Source organism: Talpa occidentalis, unplaced genomic scaffold, assembly GCF_014898055.3.
Source record: "Talpa occidentalis isolate TD23 unplaced genomic scaffold, MPIMG_talOcc4v2.1, whole genome shotgun sequence".
Taxonomy (NCBI): Eukaryota; Metazoa; Chordata; class Mammalia; order Eulipotyphla; family Talpidae; genus Talpa; species Talpa occidentalis.
The window spans coordinates 15,577,905-15,603,480 of NW_026555331.1; the positions used below are offsets into that span (position 1 = coordinate 15,577,905).

At 36.5% G+C, this 25,576-nt stretch overlaps 1 pseudogene; it reads left to right on the plus strand.

Annotated features, from left to right (window-relative positions):
• Positions 1–20,863: 20,863 nt before the first annotated feature.
• On the plus strand, positions 20,864–21,721 carry LOC119254426 (60S ribosomal protein L6-like; annotated as a pseudogene).
• Positions 21,722–25,576: the final 3,855 nt, after the last annotated feature.

The following is a 25,576-nucleotide window of genomic DNA, read 5'->3' on the forward strand; positions in this document are numbered from 1 at the left end:
TGCTAAATAACTTTTGGAAACTGATTCAGGAGATGTATTCACCTTGCTCATTGTTTCTCCTTGCTCTTTATTGCATCATCCCAGCCTGCCTGGCATTCAGGTTAGAATGGATATTGGAAAAGATACAGACTCTCCGAAGATTAGATTTCTCTTTTCTATTCACTCCCACGGAAATTTATGTGCCACTTACTATAAATGACACTTAATCTCACTGAATCACGCCCATTGTTTGTGTGAGCCTCCCACAATCCACAGAGCTCTGACAATCCAGTTTTGTGGCTGTGGTTGCTATAATGGAAGCTTGCACACCTAGATGAAAAAGGAGCTTCGTGTATCAGGGTTTAGTGGGTGTAAAGATTCCAGCAGGTTATTCGTTAGTGGAATTCAGGATCCAGTGTGCTTACAGTTACATTCTGGGAATTCACTACTTCTTGTCTGTCTTGAGTTTTGGATATGGGCTGAGCATTGCGTTCAGAGCTACAGAGTAAAGAAAGGAAGGATACATTTCTAGAAAGAGAGGCCTATTAAATGACATCATAGTGGAACATCAGAGATTTATGAGAGTTTAATTAAGCAGGATATAATGCTGAAGTTCTAAGACAAAGTGAAAACATAAATGGGCCAAGTTTGGGTAGGAATTTTCCTGGTAATAGATGTCAAAAAGGAGATATAGAAATATGCTGACTCATTGCCAGAGGAACAATAAGAGTGAACAAATGGAGAGAGGTATGATAATGGCACATTGGCAAAGTAGACTAACTTGCCTATACACTGGGGTAGTTGCTCAGTGGGGAGAAACTGGGGGACTGGAGAGATACAAATTCGAGTTCCACCACTTGCTAAACTGGGTAACTAAACTGGGCATGTTTTTAGAAAACTGTGCCCCAGGTTCCCCAGCTATGGAAAGAGGAGAAAAATACAATCTCATTTATAGACAGCTGTGAGCAATAAATAAGACAATTAAGGCAAATTTCTTAGAACAATGTCAAGTAGCTAGTAAGCAATTAATAAACATTTGTTGGTAAGTTGTTATGTTAAATTGGTTAGGGAAATCCAATTGTGCAGATTTTAAGGAAAAAAATTGTGGTTGAAGGATGTGGAGGGAAGAACTGTGAAAAAGGCATCGCAAAAAAAAAGATAGATTCTCTATCAGTGAGTCTCCACCCCAGAGCTTTAAAATTGAGTGTCAGCAGCTTCTCGCTGTGTGCCTCTTTTAGACTGACAATATGCAGGAATTGCAGCATTATGGACGCAGAGAAGAGTCTTTTCCCTTGAGGAATTTGACATTCTTTGGAAAGACAAGCCGTATATATGGGTAATGGGTAATTAAAAGTGTAAAGCCATATATGAGGAGGTGCCAAAATTAGCTATTACAATTAGCATTTCCAAATGTTTGACCCTAAACCTTTTGTTCCTCTAGCCTTGGCTACAACCCAAGAGTTGTTCAAGTGAAGAATTGGCTAGTAAAGCCTAAATCACTGACAATCAATCATTGGAAATTGTCCTGTGTCCGTGGCAGGAAGTGACATTCTTCAAGTCAGTCAGGAGGCACATTTTCTGGAAGAGTGGGAAAAAAAAGGAACAAATTAGGAAGAAATAAAAGAACGATGAGTACTCCAAATGATGTTGAAAAGGAAGTAGGTAGTAAAAGCATTAAATTCACCTTGTAATTATAACTACACTTTACACCATGTATCGGACTCTGTTGTAAAATTTTCCTTTGCTGGCATATCTGGACTATTTCCTTCCAAAAAGAATTGTGTTTAGGGAAAATTCTGCAAACAAAACATTTGAGCTAACTTTTTATCTTTGTTTTTATTTTTATTTTGAGGCTCTAAAAGAGAAGAAACTGGGAACATTTGACCAGACTATTTGGCATCCGATAAAATCTTCAATACACAGATTTCCTTTGATACATCATTGGACAAGAAACAGAGGTTGTGATTTGCAGCAGAGATTCACATACTACAAAGGGGTGTTTTCTTATTGTTCTATGGAAATGAGCAGACATTTCAAAATATCTCTCTTTTAAAGAATAGAAATATCTCTCTACCCCTTTATCTCTTTGATCTTTTCTTGTCTCTCTTCTCTTGCTCCTTAACGGCCTAAATAAACCTCATCTAGAGTGTTTTGGTCAGATATGGAAGTCCTTTGATCACTCCAATTTTCTTTTCTTTTCTTTTTTTTAAAAGATTTATTTATTTATACAAGCAGTGGGGATAGTCAGAAGTGCGGGAGGGCGAGAGAATTCACCAGAGCCAGAGCGGGGAACAGAACAGGCAGACTGACGAAGTACACTGTTGAGGGGAGCAGCGGGCAGCAGGAGAGGTCTGTCACGCCATTTGGGACCCTCACCTGGTGGCCGGGAATTGAACCTGCGCTGCAAAGGCTGCAGGCAGCTTTGCAACCCAGAGCTCAACCGCTGCGCCACAGGGGAGGCCCTGATCACCCCGATTTTCACTAAAAAGTCTCTGTCTTATCCCATTCTTTTTGCTCCTATACCAACATGCTTACAAATGAAACTATTTTGCTTTTGCCATTAAATATTTTCAATACTATTCAAACATTTCCTGATATTTTATGATGTCTTGGCTTCGCCCATGTTGTTGCCTTTGCTGAACTCTGCTTTCTCCATCTCCATTGGGCAGCCAATGTTATTCACTATTTATAACCAAACGTTAAGATACCTTTGACTTCTACAGAGAGATGCGCTTCCAGAGCACACTGTCCTCTCCTCCATTACTGAACTAAACACATTACAATGTTTATGTGTTACTGCTACCCAAACTTCCTGTCAGTGACACATACATGTTAATCCGTGGATTTCTGAAGGAAAGGTTAATGTTTTTATTCACCATTGGATATCACTACACACATGACTTCTACAGATGCTGCTTGCTCTGGAATTTGGTTATTTCAAAGATTATATGTGGTGACTTGTAAGCCCTGACTAAGTTAGTTCCTCTATTTAGCATTACTTTTCCTTCCTAACACGAAATCCACTCAAAGGACTCAGGATGGTGGCAATGTTAGTGTCATTCAAGTGTAATCTTGAGCCAAAGTCCACAGCCTGAATTTAATCATTAAATCCATCATTACTGATACATACCCAAGATGATAAAATTTCACAAAACAAATTATTCTTAAATTTGTTAAGGATTACCACTATTTAGAATGTAAACTCTTCTAACCCACTGTGTGGTTTACAACTTAACCAACATCTCCAGAGGTCTTGATCTATCTTATCCACTCTGCCCACTCAGAGGCTGATTTGTGCTCCATTTCCAGTATCTTCCATCACACCTAAAACCACAAAGATTGAACTGGGAATGAAGGCCACTGCCAAGGCAGTTATCTCTCTTCTTGTACTCACAGTCTTATGTGGGCTCTTTTCAGCTCTCGGAGAGAGATCAAGGTGGTATGAGAGTGAATTCTTGCAAAGATACAAAAGGGGGAGCAAACAGAGATGGGGAGCTTGTTTGCTGAGAGACTTTCATAACAATTCATAACAACTGTGGCTTATGATATTAGAGTTCCTGGTTCTATGTCCTCATGTGGTGCAGTTGCATATTGGCTGGTGGCTTCAAGAAATATATGGCATTTAGGGCCTCCCCTGGTGGTGCAGCGGTTGAGTGCTGGGTTGCAAAGCTGCCCGCAGCCTCTGCAACGCTGGTTCGATCCCCGGCTGCTGGCGAGGGTCCCACATGGAGCAACAAAGCTCTCCTGCCGTGCCCTCTGCTCCCCTCAGCAGTATACTTCATCATTCTGCCTGTTCTGTTCCCCGCTCTGGCTCTGGTGAATTCTCTCACCCTCCCGCGCTTCTGACTGTACCCAGTGCTTGTATAAATAAATAAATAAATCTTTAAAAAAAAATGAAGAAATATATGGCATTTCACTGAAGACCTGTAGTCTCTTAAATTTTCTGGAATAGGTTCTCATTATCATTGACTACCAATGAATGACTAAATCAATACTTCCATGTACAGTTGGTGTTGCTTTATGAGTTAGCTGTGGCCTCTACACACAGAGTTCGGCAATGGATGCTTCACACTAAAGAGGGATCAAGGTAGCACTGTCACATGATAGCCATTCAGGAACTACTGGTTGAAGTTCAATTTTATGTGTTAGCATTCATTATTTTTAAAATTTACTTTTAAAATACTAGTGTTCATGTTCTTATCTGAGCAGTGGATTTTTGTTATGGTTTGAACTTTATGAACTCATCTGTCATTTACAATTGTCTTGTGGGGAAGTCAGCTCCCCTGGTGGGAAAAGATTCTCATCCACATCCTGCATTTTGTGAGTCAATGGACAAGGCCTCCTTGTGTATCACACAGTCATTGGAATTTTAATCAAGTCATGGCCCTAAAGAAATCCATCATGATCAAGACATCTGCAGCTGGCTGACAACAAGGATAACAGCTAAGGGGAAGTGGCATTATATGCTAACAAGTTGGGAGTTCCTTGGAGTTGGGCCTAAGTTAGAGGGAATAATAACTCTTTCCAAAAATCTAAATCAAAGATATTTTTTCTGGTAAAGGCAGTTTAATCAAAACAAAACCAGAATGGTAGCCAATGAATCTGTTGAGTAAAAAAAAAATAGTTCTTTATAATCTATGCCAAACTAGCCAGCTTAATTCATTTTATTGAGTAGTCTAACCCTCTTCTCTTGGAAGAGGATCCAACAGCTCTGAATAAATGTCAACCTTGATCAGCCCACAAACAGGTATGTATTACACATTTTGGCAAAGAAATAGCATAGTGAGCACTGATTCTGGATTGTCCAAATGGCTGTCTTACTGAATAAAACCTCAGTTCTATTTGAGAAAGTTTGCTGACAGCTGACTTGGTTTCTAAACTCTGAAACTCTCATATAATCATAAACTAAATAAAGCAAATATTGGAAAGCACTTAGAAATCACTTAATTTAATCTTATGATGCAAGTATCCCTTTTCCAATATCTTCCAAAAGAGTTTTTCAGCTGTAATTTAAAGAGTTATGGTGATTCATCTCCCTGTATCTGGAGGCAACCTTCCCCATATGATCAATCTTTTATTGAGCAGCTACCATGTACCATGCATTGTACTAGAAGAACCTACTGAAGATAGCTCCAGTCTTGGGAAATACCTTTCTTTCTTTGAAGCGAAACTTTTCCCTCTTACTTTCAGGCACTGACGCTATGATCATGCCGTGCAAGCTTTAGCTCCACCTTAACCAAATTTAACAGTTGGCTGTATGGCACAGTAGTCAGAAGTTTTTATTATATAAAATGTCAGAAATTTAAAGTGTTTCAATTCCAATCTTGCTTTTTGCTATGCAATGGGCAAGACATTTAAACACTCAAAACCCCCAAAACAAGGGTTGCAAAAGCACTTCTCCCAAAAGTTAGAGATAATAATGACAAAAGATGTCATGGAAAGTTCTCAGTATTTCAGCAGACATAGTATAATCAGTCTAAATATAATAACTATCATCACTATGCAATGAAGCATCTTTCTCACAAGAGAACATTTGAGACAGACAGCAAAAAACTAGAAAAATTGAAGCCCTTGGCAATTTCTTTCTGCTGTTGTCATTGCTCTCTCCAGGCATTCATCATGCTGCTGAGCCTGGTTGACACATATATAAAGTGTATTTAAATATAGTTAAACACTTAAAAGATGAGTCTAGGTAAAGGACAACTAAGAATGGGCAATGTATATACACAAGAGCATCTATTTCGAATGAATTAAATGAGGCTGTCACTTCCAATATACTGTATTTCATTATTATTTAGAGTTTTGTGCTAATCAGAAAGTCAGGAATTTGATCACTATTTAAGAACCTGTTTTATCCTATTTGACCACTCCACTCCCTTACTTAACAAGCATTACACAGACATCTGCAAAGATGAAGAAACAAAGTTCAATTAGACATGGCCCTTGTCTCCAAGAAATTACAAATTAGGTTGGGGACAATAGACTCACAGACAAATATAAACAATAACTCCTGGTTCATCACCAGTTCATTCATTCTCTGGTTAGGCCGGTGATAGGGATTAAGTGTTAAATTAGACTCTTAATTTGCATAAGAGAAACAAAATTGCCTTTATTCTGAACCTTAGAAAGAAGTCAACAATTGAACAAGGACTTTCAATTCAACCAGAATTTATTACTTTCCTATTTATCTGGCACACACTAGGGACTGGGGTGCAAGTCAAAGCTGGAAATGCAAGAGCCCCCAATACTGCATGTGTTCAGTTATTGACCAAGGAGGGCTGCTTAACTCTACCCCTAGTCCTAGTTCCCAGTAGCAATCCCACTCGGGATGTGTGGTTCATGTTATACTGGAACTTACAGCCAAAGATAGTTGCATGTAAATGAGGGTGGGGAAGCGTGTCTGCAATTAGGTGACCTTGTGAAATATTGAAATGAGAGAAGGGAATTTTTCTAGTTTATCTATTGGGCTGATGTTATCCATTTCCCTACTCCCATGGAGTCATCTAGAAATGATGGCATCAATAAAATTAACAATATTATGTGATCCTAGCATATTTGGTTAAAAATATTTTAGAAAATGCACTAGGATGTAAATAACAACTTATAGTACATATGGACTGAACTAAACTGGGTTGATAATGCTGTGGGGAAATGAGCACCTCTATTTGAAACCTGTCTTGAGTCTTCTATACTTCTACGAAACCTGCTCTTATACTTTTACCAAAAGTTATTTTTCTCCTATCTCTTGTGGATTTTATTAAGTCTATTTTATACTCAGATATTTTGTGCTCTTTAATTTTTTAAAAAGATTTATGTATGTATGTATACAAGAACTGGGTTGTAAGCCAGAGGTGCGGGGGTGGGGGAAGTGAGAAGATTCACCAGAGACAGAGTGGGGAAAAGAACAGGCAGACTGACAAAAATACACTGCTGAGGGGAGCCGTGGATGAGACAGGAGAGGTCTGCTGGGCCATGTGGGTAGCTCCCTGGCAGGCAGGGGATCTAACTGATGCTGCAGTGGCTGGAGATAGCTTGATAGCGCTGTCTTTAACCCCTGAGCCCCCAGGGAGGCCGTACTCAGATATTTTGATGCCAATTTGTTCCACTAGATTTTAGACTTCAGGAAACAGAAACCATTTCTTATTTAATTTTTTATCCTTGCCTTTTCTCAAACTTTCCTCCATATCAGGATTAAGAGGAAAAATAATTTGCTAGTATCTCAAATACTTAATATAAATGCAAAACTTAATATACAGAGAAGGCATTTTACTAGTCTTTTCATGATCTCTGTAGAATGATGTTCTCTATAATGGGGTGTGTGTCCCAAGAGATCTGTGAATATTTGAAAATCATTAAGTTGGAATATAAAAATATTAGAAAATCCATTTATATTAATTTATATCCATTTTAGGTCATACTTTATTCTTTTCATCAGAAGAAATTCTTCTTCTGGTGAATTTACTTACCATCATAACTAAAGGAACTTAACCTATAATTACTGGAAAGGGGAAATACATTGATGGAAGATCAGAACTAATGAAAAGTTACATATGCACATACCCCCCAAATTATATCCTTCCCTTTACATTACTCTTTATTTTTAGTTTCTTCTCCCTTTCCTTGAATTAGGTTCTTATTATAGAATACCTAGGTACAAAAAAATATAGCATTTTGTGTACTATTATTAATTGATCAGCTAATTCAGTAAGAGTGAGGGATAGTCAAAAATTAAAAACACATACAAAGTAATGGACAAATAATCCTACATAGAACATATATGTAAATAGATTCATATTTATCACATTTCATTCACTTGAAGATATTGTCAAATGCTAAAACTCACCAGCAATTTAATAATATTTTCTGAAGAAAAATAAAGACATTATATTAAAGGAGTATATAAATTACATTCTCATTGAGATATATGAAAGCCAAGTTTTCAAGTGTGAAGAGACAATCATCCCACAAATTAAACATTAACCAATCAAGGGGATGAGCAAGGCAAACTGTGAGGAAGACTAGTTGCTTTCTGGGTCACTTATTCCCACTGATTTTATCCCATTGCATCTTCTTCTAAAATGCCTACCATATGCTGCTACACTTATGCATTTGAAATACCTTCTCCAAACTGGATAGAAGGGCACAATTCAATAGGGTAATTCACAATTATGAAAACAAAGACTAAATATTTCTCTCAGAGGTATTTCCTCTGAATTAATATAAGCATAAATGTGTAGTAATACAATTAATTTTTAATTTGTGCTGGACTCTTGACAGTATTCTAACTGCCTGTTATATTTCTACTCATCAAATCTTCCTAAGAACCCCATGAAGCATACCAAATTTCCATTTTAGAGCTGAGGAAACTGAGGCAGACATGTAAGTGATACGTAGCAAACCTAAGCTTGAAGAAGTGGAGTAGGTGTCTAAATGAAATCTTAATGTTCTAGAAATGCAATGCACACTCTCCATATTTTTTTTGGATAGCACTCCCATACAATCCAATATGGATCCTCTTTATCTAAAAAGATAATTGCCTAACACCGCTAATGTGGGGATGAAAGACAGTGTTTCAGAGTTTTGGAATAGGGCAAATTTGACCTCACAACTCCACCTTGCCTAACACACAGTTATGAAATTGAGCAGGTTGATTAACCTTTGTAAAACTCAGTTTTCAATTATTTCTTTATTGTTTATATAGAGAAAGGATAGAATAATCAGCGTTTTATTAGGAGTGACAAAGCAAATTCATGTAATCAATCTGTTTAGCATAATGGCCTTGACACAGTAAATATTCAACAAAACTCAGAATATACATCTATGTACACACACACATACAATGAATACCATGTAAGTTTTAAAGTCTATAAAATGATATTCAATATAGTTTTAAAAACCCAAAATTAAAAAAAAATCAAGAGACTTACAAAATTCAATATTCTCGCAATGGTTGAAAGACATGAGAGAGTACTCTTGCAATTAGAAAATGAAAGCATAAATAACTTTCTATCTTTGACTAATCAAAAAATTATAAAACACTTGTTTCAGCATTGTTATGTCATTCCCTTTGTGCTTCTTTAACAATTAAATCCAGAGAGAGCTAACTTCTTTTAATTGCCCCCCTCAAAAAATGTTTCCACTGGAGGCTCTTTATCCTTTTTTCCCCCCAGTGTCACAGCAACATTCCAGCAGCAATAACTTGGGCACAGAGCTATTGTCCAGAGACAGTGGTGAAAACCCCCACTGGAGTCCCCGTGTGAAACTGGAAAAGGACTGAATGAACATGCTACAGGAACTTGTCCTATCCCTGGAGGAAAGAGGAGATGACCCAATACAATTTGTTCACTCGCAGTTTCTATGATTCCTAAACAAAGGCAAAACATTGTCTCAGTGGAAAAAGGAGAAATGCTGTTTTCTGGGAAATATTTCCTTGTGTTCCTGCCCTCTGTGGTCACTCTCTGGTGACCCTGGCCACAATTCCAGCAGCACACAAGGAAGAGCTTCCTTGCAGATTGTCAAAATATTTAGAGACATCCTCAAGGCAGGGTTGGTAGAGAAAAAGAGGTTTTCCAGGTTTTTGTATTCAAATAGGAGACACCTGAAGTCATGGACCCTTTCTTGCAAAGGTGTGTGGAAGTCTTAGCCCATATCTCCCCTTTATTGATTTTGTCTATTGAGGGAACAGTCATAGCGTAACAATGTTAATGACCAGGCAGGATGAATAGGTATTCACTTATATCCCTAACTCACATGCATTGTTGCAAACCAATTTTACCTCATTAAAAATAAAAACAATTAAAAAAATTGGAGTGGAGGGTCTAATGGGTAGAAAGACATCAGCTTATGATCATCCTCTGAACTCCATAAAATGATAAAATATCATGGCTAGAAAGAACCTTAGAGATTTTCCAGCCCTCTACTCTACAACTTGAGAATTCCAGAGAGATTTCTTAACCCCTGAGCTCATTCTTGAGGTTCTAGCCCAAATATCTCCTCCTTTCAGAAGCCGCCCCTGACCTCTTATTAGTGAAGTTCACCATTTCTCCTGTAGGCCACCACTGGGACCAGCACATACCTTTAATATTACCCATTGCTTATGCATTTCTCTTTTCCATTACTTCAAACTGAGGTGATTGACCTAGGTGAGGCTCATAGATCCCCAGAGGGTCTCTGGATACTCTCCACTTTGGAAAGGAGGTATAATCTGTAAATTTGTAATTGTAAACAGAATTGTATACACAAGTCTATGTCACCTCTACAGTTTTCTATGGCCAGAATCCAAAGGTTACACAGATTCTTGAAGGAGTGTGTTACTCAGAAAGGCTAAAGGATCCACTGAGATAAACCATTAATCAACCCCATGAAACCAATGTAGTCCATGTCCCATTGAATTTATTCTTCTTTCCTATCTCAGTATTTGTCATGTAACAGGTCTTACATTTTAATTAATGAATTAAGTACAATTTAGCCTATAGTTACATAAATAGTTGATGGCAAATATGTGCTATAAAGTAGGTCTTCTATTCCTTGTAGAGGACATTTGTTATTCAGATTGATTTTTCGTAAATGATTATGTGATCGAAAATGAATTTTAACTAATACATTTCTAACTTCTCTGTATGTAATTTCTACTGTTTTTATAGTTTATGACCAGGAGATTATAGTGATATCTGTATGAAAGAAAATTCAGTAAGTACAGCTACAATATTGAGGAAAGAATCTGTGATTTTGGGCCTCCCCTGGTGGTGCAGGCGCTGTGAAGCTGTCCACAGCCTCTGCAGCTCCTGCTCGATCCCAGCCGGCTGGTGAGGATCCCACATGGCAGAGCGGACCTCTCCTGTCGCGCCCGCTGCTCCCCTCAGCAGTGAATTTCGTCAGTCTGCCTGTTCTGTTCCCTGCTCTGTCTCTGATGAATCCTCTCACCCTCCCCCAAATCTGACCTGTACCCTGGTTCTTGTATAAATAAATAAATAACTTTCAAAAAAAAAATCTGTGATTTCAAGGCAAAAAAAAAAAATAATAATAATCCCAGCTCTGTCACTTCTTACCTTTGGGACTTTCTCTAAATCCTATAATTTCTAAATCTTCAACTTAAATGGATATAATTACTCTACTTAATATTGCTTTTGCAAAAGTTGATTGACGTGAACACAAAAGTGATATTGCAAGTTGAAGGTCTTATTAGTAAACAAAAGTCTTAAAGTTACACCCATGCTTTAATTGTCTGACTATACTACTTTTATTTCTATGAAAACACATTAAATTTCATCCTGTTCTTTATGTTTTGTGTTTAAATACTGTTAATTTGTTTTATCTTACCATCTTTGAGCCAATTTGCTAGTCAGGAAAAAAAAATCTTGTCCATAAAATTACAGAAAGCCAACTTTGATTAAAAGATCCTGTTGTTCAGTCTTGTAAAATACTTTCTAAATATTTTAAAAGTGTTTTTTCCACTACAAAGAATGTACAAGTGGCAACATTTTAAGAATAATCCTTTTGTTAGTTTGGGAGTGAATGTCCTACAGTGTTTCCAAGAAAATTCTATAACCCTCATGAAAGGTAGCAATAAACTATAAATTGTGAGCACAAAATTTTGCAGGCCTTGTGTGTATCTCTGCTGCCCAGATTCTATTTAAACTTGTGAAGAAATCAATTAGCTGGGTCCTTGTCATTCCCTTTTAAGTTTACACTGCTTACTTTTCTTCAAAGTAAGATAATATAATAAAGTTTCAATTTTTCTGAGTTTAGAGTGACTCCATATAAGTATCATATTTAAGTATTATCACAACCATATGATTTTGGAAGGACAGCTCTTTAAAAAATAATTTTATTTTATAAGTGAACAGGACACTCAGAAAACCTCAGAAACTTGATCATCTTCATTCAGCTTGTGAATGAAAATTGTAAAAATTCTTCCTGGATCTATGTCCAAAGAACTTTCTAAGTATTATAAGAATACAAAGGAATATAACTAAAAATCACATATCATCAATTTTTTTCTTCTTAACACCCTTAGTGGCTCCCTATTGGTCCAGAATAAAGATGCAGCTTTAATTAAGACCTTTGAGACTTTTTACAATCTGAATGGAAAAAGGCATTACTTGAATCATCTCTGAATGACTTCTGTTGAGATGTCAATAATCACTATAAAATAGAATTCACATGAACACAATCTGTCCCTGTGGCTATTTTAAAGTTTATTCCTCATCTTTGGCACTTTGCTTGTTCATTAAAATGTACTGCAGTGAGAATTTAAATTTTATTCATCCTGCTCAAGATTTACTATGCATCCTAAATTGGTGTCATTATCTTTCATTGTTTATTGAAAATTTTTCAATAGTTGCCACTTTTAACTCTTGCACATTCCCAATTTCTGTATTTTATCCTTCTAAAGCCAATTTTATGAGTTTGTTGGGCATTTTTATTTTAATCCACTTGTCTTAGGCGTCCGATCTGCTTTCAGCATAATATCCTCAGAACCATCTTCCCATTTACTAATTCCTTCCTCAGCTATATCAAATGTGCATTGAATTACCTTCACTGAATATCTTAATGGTTTTGAATTAATGCATTTTATTTTTATTATTCAATTTGAAATGTGTTTGTTCCTTTGTGATACTGAGCTTTCATTGCCTACATTTCTTTTATTACTTCAATGACAAAAACTCATAAGAATTCAGCTTTAGAGGATCCTTTGGTTTGGTTTGTATCAGAATTTCTTTTGTCAAGAGCCTTGGTAATATACATCTAGAACAAGTTTCATATATTCCCTTATGATATTTAAAAAATACTGCTTATCTAGAATGAATATGTTCATTTCTCAAAATTTGCAAATAGTGTGAATTGGAATGTTAAGCACATCAAAAGGAGACTAAAGTTTTCTCTCTTAAAGGAAATAACTTCAATTCACCCAGACTTTAGTAGAAACAACTATTCTTATAATCAACCAGGGTGGTTGGCAGATTTTTGCTTTTATTACATGTTACTATGAATATAGCTTCTTGAAGTTTCCATCATTATTTATTATTATTGTTTTCACATTTTCCGTTCTTGGTACATGTTGAAATGCAGATCTGTGAATGAATCAATTGTGAACTCAATGCAGCTAAAGTTCAGGTCACATGCTTTGCTTTCAACTTTTTAGTAATATATTTATCTCTGATTTCTAACACTGTTTATAAGCATAATATCGTATATATTTTCTATTTTCTACCAAAAGTAGCACTGTTTTGCTACTTTTAGTAGGAGAGGTTTCAATACCTTAGTCCACCATGTCTGAATCACACATTCCCTAATCTATGATTGTTACAGAGCAAGATGATGAGGAGTCCATACTTTCAGTTCAAGTCATATCTTTTATTTTAGACAACTCAGTTAACATCTCAGAGAACCAAGGAAATACTACATGTTACTTTTCTTACTTTTCTCACAGGAGGTGCTGTCTGTATTCAAATGATGTAGAAGTAAAATATATGTATAAATACTTTGGATGATACAAAATATGGCACAAATATAAAGAACTCTTATAACTGTTTTAGATTATTTGATTTTAGAAACATATTGGAAACCTTATTTTCATCCAACAAAGTGTAGTGGCTACGACTATAAACAATGTGTTTTGGGTTCATATTCTCTCCAGCATTTATAAGATAAATGAACTTGAATAAATCACTTAATGCCCCATGCTTACTATTTCTTACTTATAAAATTAGAGAAAACAAAAGCACCTACTTTATTAGGTAATTTGAGAACTAAACATGTTAATATTCACACTCTGCTTAGGTCAGCATGATGCAAAGACAGTTCACAGATCGTGCTGGTTCACAAATTGCTCTTGGCCAGTGAAAGTACAGAAATTTCAAGTAAACATTCAGAAATTTTTAATCAGTCTGACAGTAATTAAGTACAGTAACTAATTAAAAAATGACACTAACTGACAGTAACTAATAAAAAAATGGACATGCATTTTTATTTCACTTTTATACAAGTTTATATTATTAGGCAAAAAATATCCTTTATCACAAATAACTTTGGAAACACTAACTTAGAATCTGCCACATAGACAGACAACTGTTATTTGTTATTATAATTATTGCTATTACAGGGGAATATGAAGATAGACATTGAACAATCTCTTTATAAATGGGACATTTTACCATTCTTTGTAGAAACTATGAAAAAATAAGGGGGATTTTTCCTTTTGCGAGCTGACAATCTCTCTCAGATGTCCATAACACTGAGATTTTTCTCATGTAAAGAAGAGGAAGGTGCTTCTACCTAGGGTTGAACAGTGTTTAAGCTGAGTCTGATTGTTTAATAAAGCCATGAAACATCCTTTTTTGCCTAGGGTCTCGGAAAAGTCACACAGTGAAGCATATGCTTCCAGAATAATAAAGGAAAGCTTCAGAGGAAGAAAAGATACCCAGTCTAGAGATTGATTAGGGAATGCTAGCATTGACACAGCCTGCAGGTCATTCCCATTTCTGAGAAAGGAAAGCTTGATGGAAGGATACAAAAATATCACCTCCTGGGCATCCCTGGTGGCGCAGGGATTAAAGATAGTGCTATCAAGCTACCCTTAGCCACTGCAGCATGAGTTCCATCCCTGGCCATGCAGGGAGCTGACCCACATACCACAGCAGACCTCTCCTGTCTCACCCGCTGCTCCCCTCAGCAGTGTATTTCAGAATATCTGCCTGTTCTGCTCCCCTCTCTCCGGTAAATCCTTTCACCACCTCCCCCAAACCCCCACACCTCTGGTCTACACCCCAGTTCTTGTATACATAAATAAATAAATCTTTTTAAAAAATCACCTCCTCCTGCTCCCAGGCCAGTGAGGAGGAAAATAAGGAAAGATCTAGATCGCAGACACAGAGGCACTATGGCAGGTATAAAAGAGCACCATTTCCCCATCAGACCATTGCTCTTTCCCCTAACTGTGTTGCTAACACTTCATCCACCAACTGTGACAATCAGCAAAATCATTCTGCAAAATGCTCATTCTCCCGTTGCAACTGACTCACAAGTGATCAAGAGGACTTGTCCTTTAGAGATATTAATTCTGGAATATTGGTCCTTTTGCTCCTCTGAAATTTTCATTGTAAAAAAACAAATGATGGATATGTTGTGGAAACAGTGCTGTGATATGTGAAGTCCTGATGAGATTGGGATGAGTATGTTGAAGAATGACCTAATTCTAACCACACACACTTAACTGCAGCAGCAACAAGAATACTAATAATATTTTTAATTTTAATAAAGTGATCATCTATAAAGCACCTATTAAGTCAGAAACTCTAATGCATGGCATCACTTTATTCTAAGAACAATGGTGTGTTAGTTGGTATTTCTAACTTTTTTTTTTAATATTAAATTTTATTTTTATATTCCCCCATACAATTGCATTCTGACCCCAATCCTTCCCCTCCCGCCCCCCACCCCCCAAAAAGTGTCTCTGGTTCATAGTTTTTTGTTGATTTTGATTTTCACTTTCTTATATTCATTTTCCTGGTCCCTTATTTAAGTTTTCTAGATTCCTGCTATGAGTGAGACCATCCGGTATTTTTCTTTTTCTTTTTGGCTTATTTCGCTGAGCATGATCCCTTCCAGTGCCATCCATGTTGCTGCAAATTGCATGTGTTTATCTTTTTTGAATGCTGAGTAATATTCCATGGTATATATGTACCACATCTTCTTGATCCAGTCATCTACTTTTGGGCATTTGGGTTGTTTCCAAAGCTTAGCTATTGTAAACAGTGCTGCTATAAACATAGGAGTGCAGGTGCTCTTTGGAATTGATGTTTCTGTGTCCTTTGGGTAAATACCTAGGAGTGGAATTGCTGGATCATATGGAAGCTCTATGTTTAGTAGGTCCAGAAATCTCCACACAGCTCTCCATAGTGGTTGGACCAGTTTGCACTCCCACCAACAGTGCACAAGAGTTCCTTTTTCTCCACATCCTCGCCAACATTTGTTTTTGCTAGTTTTTTTAATATGTGCCATTCTCACTGGTGTGAGATGATATCTCAAGGTAGTTTTGATTTGCATTTCCCTGATTACAAGTGATGTTGAACATTTTTTCATATGTCTGCTGGCCATTTGCATTTCCTCTTCAGAGAAGTTTCTTTTTAGCTCTTCTGCCCATTTTTTGACTGGATTATTTTCTTTGTTGTTGCTGAGTCTCATCAGCTCTTTGCAGATTTTTGTGATCAGTCCTTTATCATTAGTGTTGGGTGCAAAAATGTTCTCCCAGTTGGTGGGGTTTCTCTTTTTGTTATTGTCTCTTTTGCTGTGCAGAAGCTCTTTAATTTGATGTAGTCCCAGCTGTTTATCTTTCTCTTCACTATCACTGCTTTGGGTGATGTGTCTGTAAAGATGTCTTTGATGTGCAAATCCCGTAGTGTTTCGCCTATATTTCCTTCTATGTATTTTATGGTTTCAGGTCTTATGTCTAGTTCTTTAATCCATTTTGAGTTGATTTTTGTGTATGGTGTGAGGTAGTGGTCAAGCTTCATTCTTTTGCATGTAGCGACCCAGTTTTCCCAGCACCATTTATTGAACAAACTTTCTTTGCTCCAATGCATAGTCTTTGCTCCTTTGTCAAAGATTAGTTGACCATAAATCTGTGGGTTTATTTCTGGATTTTCTATTCGATTCCATTGGTCTGTATGTCTGTTCTTGTTCCAATACCATGCAGTTTTGATGATTATGGCTTTGTAGTATAGTTTGAAGTCTGGGAGTGTGATGCCTCCATTTCCTTCTTTTTTTTCCAGTAGAGCTTTGGCTATTCGGGGTTTTTGGTGATTCCATATGAATTTCATCAATAATTGTTCTATTTCTTTGAAGAATGCCATTGAGATTTTGATTGGAATAGCATTGAATCTGTATATTGCTTTTGGTAGGATGGCCATTTTAATAATGTTTATTCTTCCAATCCATGAGCAGGGGATGTCTTTCCATTTCTTTGTGTCTTCTTCTATTTCTTTTAACAGTGTTTTATAGTTTTCTTTGTATAGGTCCTTTACCTCTTTTGTTAGATTTGTTCCCAAATATTTGATTTTTTTTGTTTCGATAATAAAAGGGGTGGTTTTTTTGATTTCTTCTTCTTCAGATTTATTGTTTGTGTATAGGAAGGCTACTGACTTTTGCGTGTTGATTTTGTATCCTGCCACTTTACTGAATTGATTGATGAGTTGAATTGTTAGTTGGTATTTCTAACTTTATCTTACAGTCGAAGAAGCAGGACTTCAGGGGTGAGCAATACATCCATGGTCACAGAATTAACAATTTGATCCTGAATCTAACAGATATCCAAGCTGATGTTCTGATGTTATTTTAACAATGGTATTCTTTCTGGTTCTTCATAGCCTAATGGAAACCTTTGGTACGAAATTTGTTAAATGGAGATCAAAATAAAGTTGATGACAACAATGGGCAAAGAAAACAGTAATGTTAATAATAACAATAATTTCTGCAAACTTTTGTTGATAGCTTTATGTGCCAGATGCTTGTTGAACACATTTTCCTACATTCCCTCATATAACCTCATACATTCCCAGTAAGTTCAGTATTATTATTATTCACATGTTAGGTATGGGGAAATAAAGTCATTAATTCAATCGATAAGTGGGAGATGGGAAATTCAGTCCAGCTGTATAATTACTGACACTAAGACACATAAACTCTCCAAAATTCACTTTATCATCCTCACACTATAAACTTCTCACACTGCTCAATGGTACATGCATGCACAGCTTTGAGCATATGAAATGCATTGTTTTTCCAAATATATCATCACATTTGCCTTCGTGCCTTTGCTCATAACATTCTTTTCTTTTACAATCAATTCCACCTTCACTAACCTGTCAAATGCTACTTATTTCACCTAAAGATTTATGTATGAAGATGTTCACTGTAGCATTAGTCATAATAGTAAGCATTTCAAAATGATCTAATTATTTACCAGGAAGGGATAGAAGTAAACATTTCAAATTCCACACAACTATTCTGAAAATCTTGAAATTATACTTTCTAATAATATTAGAAACACATTAGAAACATACAAAAATGGTCACCATATGTGCCTAAAGAATGATATAAAATGCTGAATTCAAAAATAACTTTTTAAAAAAGAAAAAGATAAAATTAGATGTGACCACTTTCATTTTTACACATAATGTACCATTGTTTTTATTTATTTTCCTCATTCTGATAAATGATATTTATAAGGGTTTTTTGTTTCTGAGGAGAATATTGCATGAGGGATAGCTGTCACTGTTCTAACAAAGCAGAAGTGAAGACTGTCCTCTGGCATTTTGAACTCCTTAAACCGATAAACTAATAAGCTGAGAAACGGTAACTGTACAGGCCTGGATAATGGATCCTGATTATCAAGAGGAACCTTGTTGCTGACACATAGTGTTTCAAGAAGGACCATATAAGGTAGGCACTGATTTACTATGGTACCCATTTTAATAATGGTTTAGTGGAAACCATTCTTTTTTTATTTTTTAAGATTTATTTATTTATTTATACAAGAATCGGGGTACAGACCAGATGCGCAGGAGGGTGAGAGGATTCACCAGAGACAGAGTGGGGAACAGAACAGGCAGACTGACTGAAATACACTGTTGAGGGGAGCAGCGGGTGAGACAGGAGAGGTTTGCTGCACCATGTGGGACCCTCGCTGGCCGGCCGGAATCGAACCAATGCTACAGAGGCTGCGGACAGCTTCACAGCACTGTGCTCAACCGCCTGCGCCACCAGGGGAGGCCCAAGTGGAAACCATTCTTAATCAAATAGAAATAGGACCATTTTAAGATTTGATTCTTTTGGAAGAAGTATAGGGGTGGCCCAACCCCTAATAAAAAAACTAAGACTAGATGAGCTGCTGTAAGAGGAAAGGTGAGATATGATAAAAGAGGTGGTAGCAGGAAGCTCTACTTAACAATTTAAACTTCATGATAATTAAGAAACTGGACAAAAACATGGAGGAACATGATATGCATTTTCTAAATTCACTTTATCCCAGTTTTCATGTATGAAGAATGCTTTCTGTGATTAAAACATATTACAAATTATGTTCTAGGTGAAAAAGTGACTCAATTAACATCACCTCATTAAGACACAGCAATTATCAAGACTTCCTATCATTTCCCAGTATCCAGCCATGTAGACATTTCCAACAGTTTTGTGTGTCTTTCTAATCATTCTTCATAAATCTATATGTGATAATGATTTATATGTATATATATTAAATCATATTTTATGCATGTACTCTATTACCTGTGCTTTTTTTCTTAAAAACATATGAACAATTTTCATTTTTTATTTGAAGTCATGTCCTTTAGTAACAGTACGATATTCCATAACATACTATTATAATTCATATATATAACCCTTAGTCTGACTGCCATAGGCTGAATTGTATCCCATCCAAATTCACACATTGAAGCCTACCTCTCTCCCACATGGGATGGTATTGGAGATGGGTCCTTTAGGAGATCATTAGTTTTCGATGAGTGAATGGGTAGTGCTCATGATGAAATTATTGTCTTAGAAGAAGAGTTCTCTCACCCCCACTACTTTCTCTCTCTCTCTCTCTCCCCCTCTCTCTCTCTCAACACACACTCTCTCTCTCATATGAGGACACAAGAAAAAATGCAATTGTGTACAATCCAAGAAGAGGAATATTACTAAATCTCAACCCATGCTGGCACCCTGATTTTGGACTTCAAGGTCCAGAATTATGAGAAATAAATTTCTGTTTTTTAAGCAACCACCCTATGGAATTTTGTCTTGGTAGCCCAAACTGACTAAATCATGTCCCTTCATTTTCAAGTGTTGTATTTCTCTTTAAGAGGTTTTGGTTTAGTTTGGGTCTTGTATATGGAAGATAGTTAAATATTATTTTCTTTATTTTTTTAAACATTTCTTTTTTTTTTTTAAAGATTTATTTATTTATTTATACAAGCACTGGGTACAGTCAGAAGCACGGGAGGGTGAGAGAATTCACCAGAGCCAGAGCAGGGAGCAGAACAGGGAAACTGATGAAGTACACTGCTGAGGGGAGCAGCGGGCGGCAGGAGAGGTCTGTGCACCATGTGGGTCCCTCACCTGGCGGCCGGAGATTGAACCAGCACTGTAGAGTCTGTGGGCAGCCTTGCAACCCAGTGCTCAACTGCTACGCCACTGGGGAGGCCCTAAATATTATTTTCTTAACTAGTTAGACATTAGCTTATTTTCACTAAATTAGTATAATCCAGTCATATTTAATTAAATTATTGATAAAAGTTTAAGTTATTACTGCCATTTAATTTAGTATTTTTCATCTCACATGCTTTTTAAGCATTATTCTCATGTTATACCTTGTTTTTCACCATTTCTTGGATTAGTAAAGTTTTCTTTATTTCCTTTTTCTAAAATTACATGAAATACATACTTTTATTTATTTTCTTTAGTGGTTATCCTAACAGAAGTATGAAACTTACTGCAACTTTCATTTTTCTATTGTATCTTATTCACTCATAAGGTAAGAAGATAACATAATTTCAAACTCCACACTTTATCACTACTTTGTCTGTTTTAATTTAGAAATATGCATTTGTTTTTGAAATGTTTACATATCCAATATGATTTAAATGTCATAACTAATCATTCATTTGCTGACAGCTTCATCTTAAATCTCTCATCTTCCTTTCTTTTGAATTAACTCATCATTTTGCTGGTATTTTTCTTCAACATACCTTTTACAAATATCTTGTATTAATTCTTTTTGTATCCTGATATGATGAAAATTGTGTGTGTGTGTGTGTTCAATAGCAAAATAGGTGGATATGTTAGGCAGATATATAAAGTAACCAGAGAAACTTTTCCATCTTGCAAGATGGTGGATGAAAAAGCTGAGAAGGTGGCTACTAAAGAAAAGGTACCTGAAGCCAAGAAAGCTGATGCTGGTGTCGAGATAAAGAAGGCCAAGGCCAAAAGCTCTAAGAAAGGGAAGCTCCACTGCAGCCAAAACCCTGTCCCACTAGGAGGAACTGGCTGATATTCCCAATCCGCTATGTATTCCAGAAAGGCCATATAAAGAAGGAAGTCTTCTGTAGCTAAATGCAGGATTGCGAAGAAATATAACGAGAAGGTTCTCACTATAGTGCCAAAACCAGTTAGTTGGTGGTGACAAGAATGGTGGTAACAGAGAGGTTATACTTCACATAATGCCTAGATTTTACCCTAATGAAGATGTATTTGGAAAGCCATTCAGTCACAGCAGAGAACCCTTCACTCAGCACATGAGACAACTGCAAGCTGGCATCACACCTGGTACCATTCAGATCATCCTAACAGGGTACCCCAGGACACATCCCAGGAAGGTGGTTTTCTTGAAACAGCTGGGTGGTAGTTTCCTACTTGTGACTGGACCTCTGTCCCTCAATCATCTTCCCCGGCACAGAACCCACCAGAAATGTGTCATTGCCACCTCCACCAACATTCTTATAATTCTTACAAAAAACATTTTACTGATGCTGACTTCAAGAAGCAGCAGCTGCTTAAGCCCTAACACGAGAAAGAGAACTCTGACACAGAGGAAAAATACCAGATTATAGAGCAGTGCAGGGTTGATCAGAAAGCCATGGACCCAGAAATTCTGCCTAAAATCAAAGCTGTTGATTAGCTCCAGGGCTACCTCCACTCTGTGCTGGATCTCACCAAAGGAATTTACCCTCACAAATTGGTGTTCTAAGTTTCCTACATAGAATCTAATTAAATAATGGTCATTAAAAAAAAAAAGATGAAAGAAAATGCTATTAAGTTTTTTCTTTGCCAAGTCTATCTATTGTATATCTTCATTTGTATTTGTATTTAGCTTTTTTTTATTGTAGCATTTTTTTTAGAAAAAGTCTATGTTTAGAGGTACAGGTTCACACACTTCAAATGTATGTTAGTTACTACACGACAACCAAAGCATCCACATTCACTTTACTGAAGGTGGATGGCTTTGAGCCCTGGCTCTATTACTCCTTGGATAATAGAACTTCTTCCAGGTGCACAGGTTTAGCAATAAGCTTCCTCAGGAGTGGTTGTGAGGTCTGCATGATATAATGACTCCAGAGTACTGTCTAAGTGTGTCCCCAGTGGCTTTCAGTTAAGGCATCCTCCTGTTTTGTGTCATCCTGTAATTCTGTATTGGTTCCTGTAAATTACCATCCTTATCTTAACAATGATTGCTCAATTCTGTGTCAAAGGAGCACATTGACCATCCCCATCTGATTGCCTCAGATTAATCCTTCACATGTCCCCAAAGTTTCAGCCTATTTACTCTCAGATTCTCAGCTTAGATTCTCCTCAAAGGTAGTATTTTTCTTCATTCTTTTCCCAATGCTGTGATCTCCTTTCTTTTTTACTTCCCTCCTATTATTTTACTACCTAACAGTAGAAAATATGAAGAAATTTTTGGTAATTTAAGTTTCTATTTATTGTATGTTTTAGTATAATATGTTAAAGAACTAACTCTAATAAGTCCGTGTAAGATTCATTACATTAACATTAACCTTACCATGACTATTACTAGGTTTTAATGATAATAGCAGTAGAATATTTTAGCTCATTTTATTGCAAATTTCCAGTAATTCTAGAGTGAAGTAATTCCAAACCATAATTTGGCACAGGCTGTGTATTTCTCTGCTGACTTTCAACACCACAATATTTATCACTTAGGATGTTTTGGGGAATACAGATTTATGTCAATATATTTGCCTCATGCTCCCTATCTAAAATCGTATTTCTACAGGCACAAAATTTGTTAATCCACCAGTGTGTGTCCCCTGCACACATGATTTCACTCCATACTGAGAATAAACAAAGAGATACAAAGTGATACATAAAGTAAAACTTCTAATTTTATGTAGGAGCCTGTGCTACAGAAACAAGAAATGGCTATTTTTTAAAGTATGAAAATTTGGGTAAGGGATTGAATGAGGTTTTTTATAACTTTGAAGTATCTTTGTATATGTTATTTTATTTAATCCTCAGAACAATCCATGGTTTCTTTGTTTCTATTGGTGTTGGTGATGGGATTTGTCACTATTCTAAAAAAGAGGACACTGAAGATTAAGGAAGTATAGTGATTTTATGGTCCTAACTCCACAAGTGACACACAGTGAAAACTAAATCTTTGGATATCACTTTACAATATTATTGTCCTCATTCTACTTATCAGGGCTAATTTTGGATTTGTTGACAGCATTGTAACATCTTGGGGTACTCTGTCCTTGGCTTTTTCATGACCATCACCAAAGCCTGTTTCTTTGCAAGGAAAACTTTCAGGCCATCAGATCTATCTAAAAAAAACAGATGAACTGCCATTAAATGCTGATCTTTCAGTTATCTGTACATTCAAGGATAAGCTAAGGGGACATCAAAGAAGACTATTAACAATATTATCATTAATAATGATCACGACTTAGAACCATAACGTATTTGAAAATTATCTTCCATAACATTAGAAATTTAAAATGTTAATGTTATTAAGAATCATTAAGTATCTTAGCTATGAGAGAATTTTCATATTAGATAGTCTAAGTGCTTGCAGTTTTATATTATTTCAGTTCTTCTTTATAATTTTTATAATACTATTAATTTACAAGCCCCTTCATTCAAATAAACTCACTTAAACATGTTCTATGGAATTTGTTCTATATTTATCAAAATTATTAACATTTTAAAAAGATCCAGAACTCAGAGCCAAACTAGCTACATCTCATGGATGTGCTGCCTTCCATGTTGGAGCTCTGATTTGATAATTTTGCCAGAAAGTATTTTCTAAAGATGGTCACAATATTTCCCAACCCACACATTCTTCTTGGACCCTTCCTCATCTCTCTAATTGGTAGTGTCTACAGTCCTTACCCTCTCAACCAATGTATCAGAAGTAGCACACATGATGTCCAAGGTTCAGGAATAAGGGACCCTGTAGTTTTGCTTTTCTTCAGAAATCTACCTTTTAAGTTCTGAGCACCCGTGTTGGAACATCAGCTTCCTCGAAGCCACTGTGCTGTAGAGAAAATATAGAAGCCACAGGGAGACCCCAGGGGTGCCCAGAAAGAGCCATAAGTGACCACAAATAAGAATTAGTAGATAATGACAATGAGTAGATGATGCTTATTATTTTATGTCTTTGAATTTTGGAATGTTTTGTTATGCAAAGTCATTTGGGTACATAATTGATAAATTTCCCTCAAATACTTATGTTCTATAAATGTTTATAAAGGACTTACATAAAAATGGAATATTGGACTAAGCTAGGTGTTTGGGTAACTTTTGTAAGACCAGTACTTCTACCAAGAACAACTATAAAAGCTGGATGAGAAACAAAAAGTTAAAATGAATAGTTTAAGGGCCAGAGAGAGAAATCAAGGCAGCCAGAATATGAGAAATTGAGAGTCTGGAAAGAAAGGAGGTACACTCAGAAGAGCTGCAAGTGAGAAGACTTCAAAAATAACTGTAGAAAGAAAATAATTAAGTATGAAATGCTATCATACTTAAATGCTTACTTAAATGCTTAAATGCTTATTTAAATGCTTATCATACTTAAATGCTTCCCATACTTTGTGGGAAATTGGTTAAAATGAACAGGGGATCTCTGCCTATGATTCTACAACTATCTTAAAACAAAAGTTTAACTAACAAAATAAATTTGATAATCCTCTGACATACCTGACAAGAGATAGAGTCACAAAATATCAATGTCAGAAATGAAACACTTCCAGAGTCCATTTCCATTTCCAGAATATAAGAAGCTTAGGAGTCACCACTCAATCCTACCAACAAATAAAGAGCTGAAATATCAGTGACTTTTCATATCCATCAAGGAAGTGAGAGGTCACAGGGAAAAATACTGACTCCAAAATTAGAGAGAAAGAAATATAGCTCAGAGAATGACAACTTACAGGATCAGAGATTTGTGAGCAAAAACCTCAATAGGAACAGTGCTTTGGTAGGAAAACTTAAACTATAATTGATGAACTGTTGGAAGTTTAGAGTAGACATGCCTGAGAGTTCACAGAGAGGCCCCAGGAGCTTTAACTCCAGGAGCTTTCCCAGGTCCTAACAGTGAAGATCAGAGAAAAACCTCCTCATGCTTCCAGCAGTGGGAGGGGAGAAAGAACCATTTCGAAATAAACCAGAGCATCTATGATTTTTTTTCTTAATTTTAATAAGATTTATTTTTTTATGCATACAAGAACTGGGGTACAGGCCAGATGTGCAGGGGCAGGGTGAGAGGATTCACCAAAGACAGAGCAGGGAGCAGAACAGGCAGATAACCGAAACACTGCTGAGGGGATCAACAGTGTTTGGGGGCAAGACAGGAGAGGTCTGCCGTGCCATGTGGGTAGCTCCTTGGTGGGTCCGGACTTGAACCCATGCTGCAGAGGCTGAAGACAGTTTCACAGCACTGCGTTCAACCCAGTGCACCACCGTGGAGGCCCTAGAGCATCTATGCTTCTTAACAAAGGCAGCCCTTAGGAGAAAGTATTTTACTACAGCCTAATCTATTGATTATCATCAGAGCAAAATATCAATTTGAGCCACCTCTACC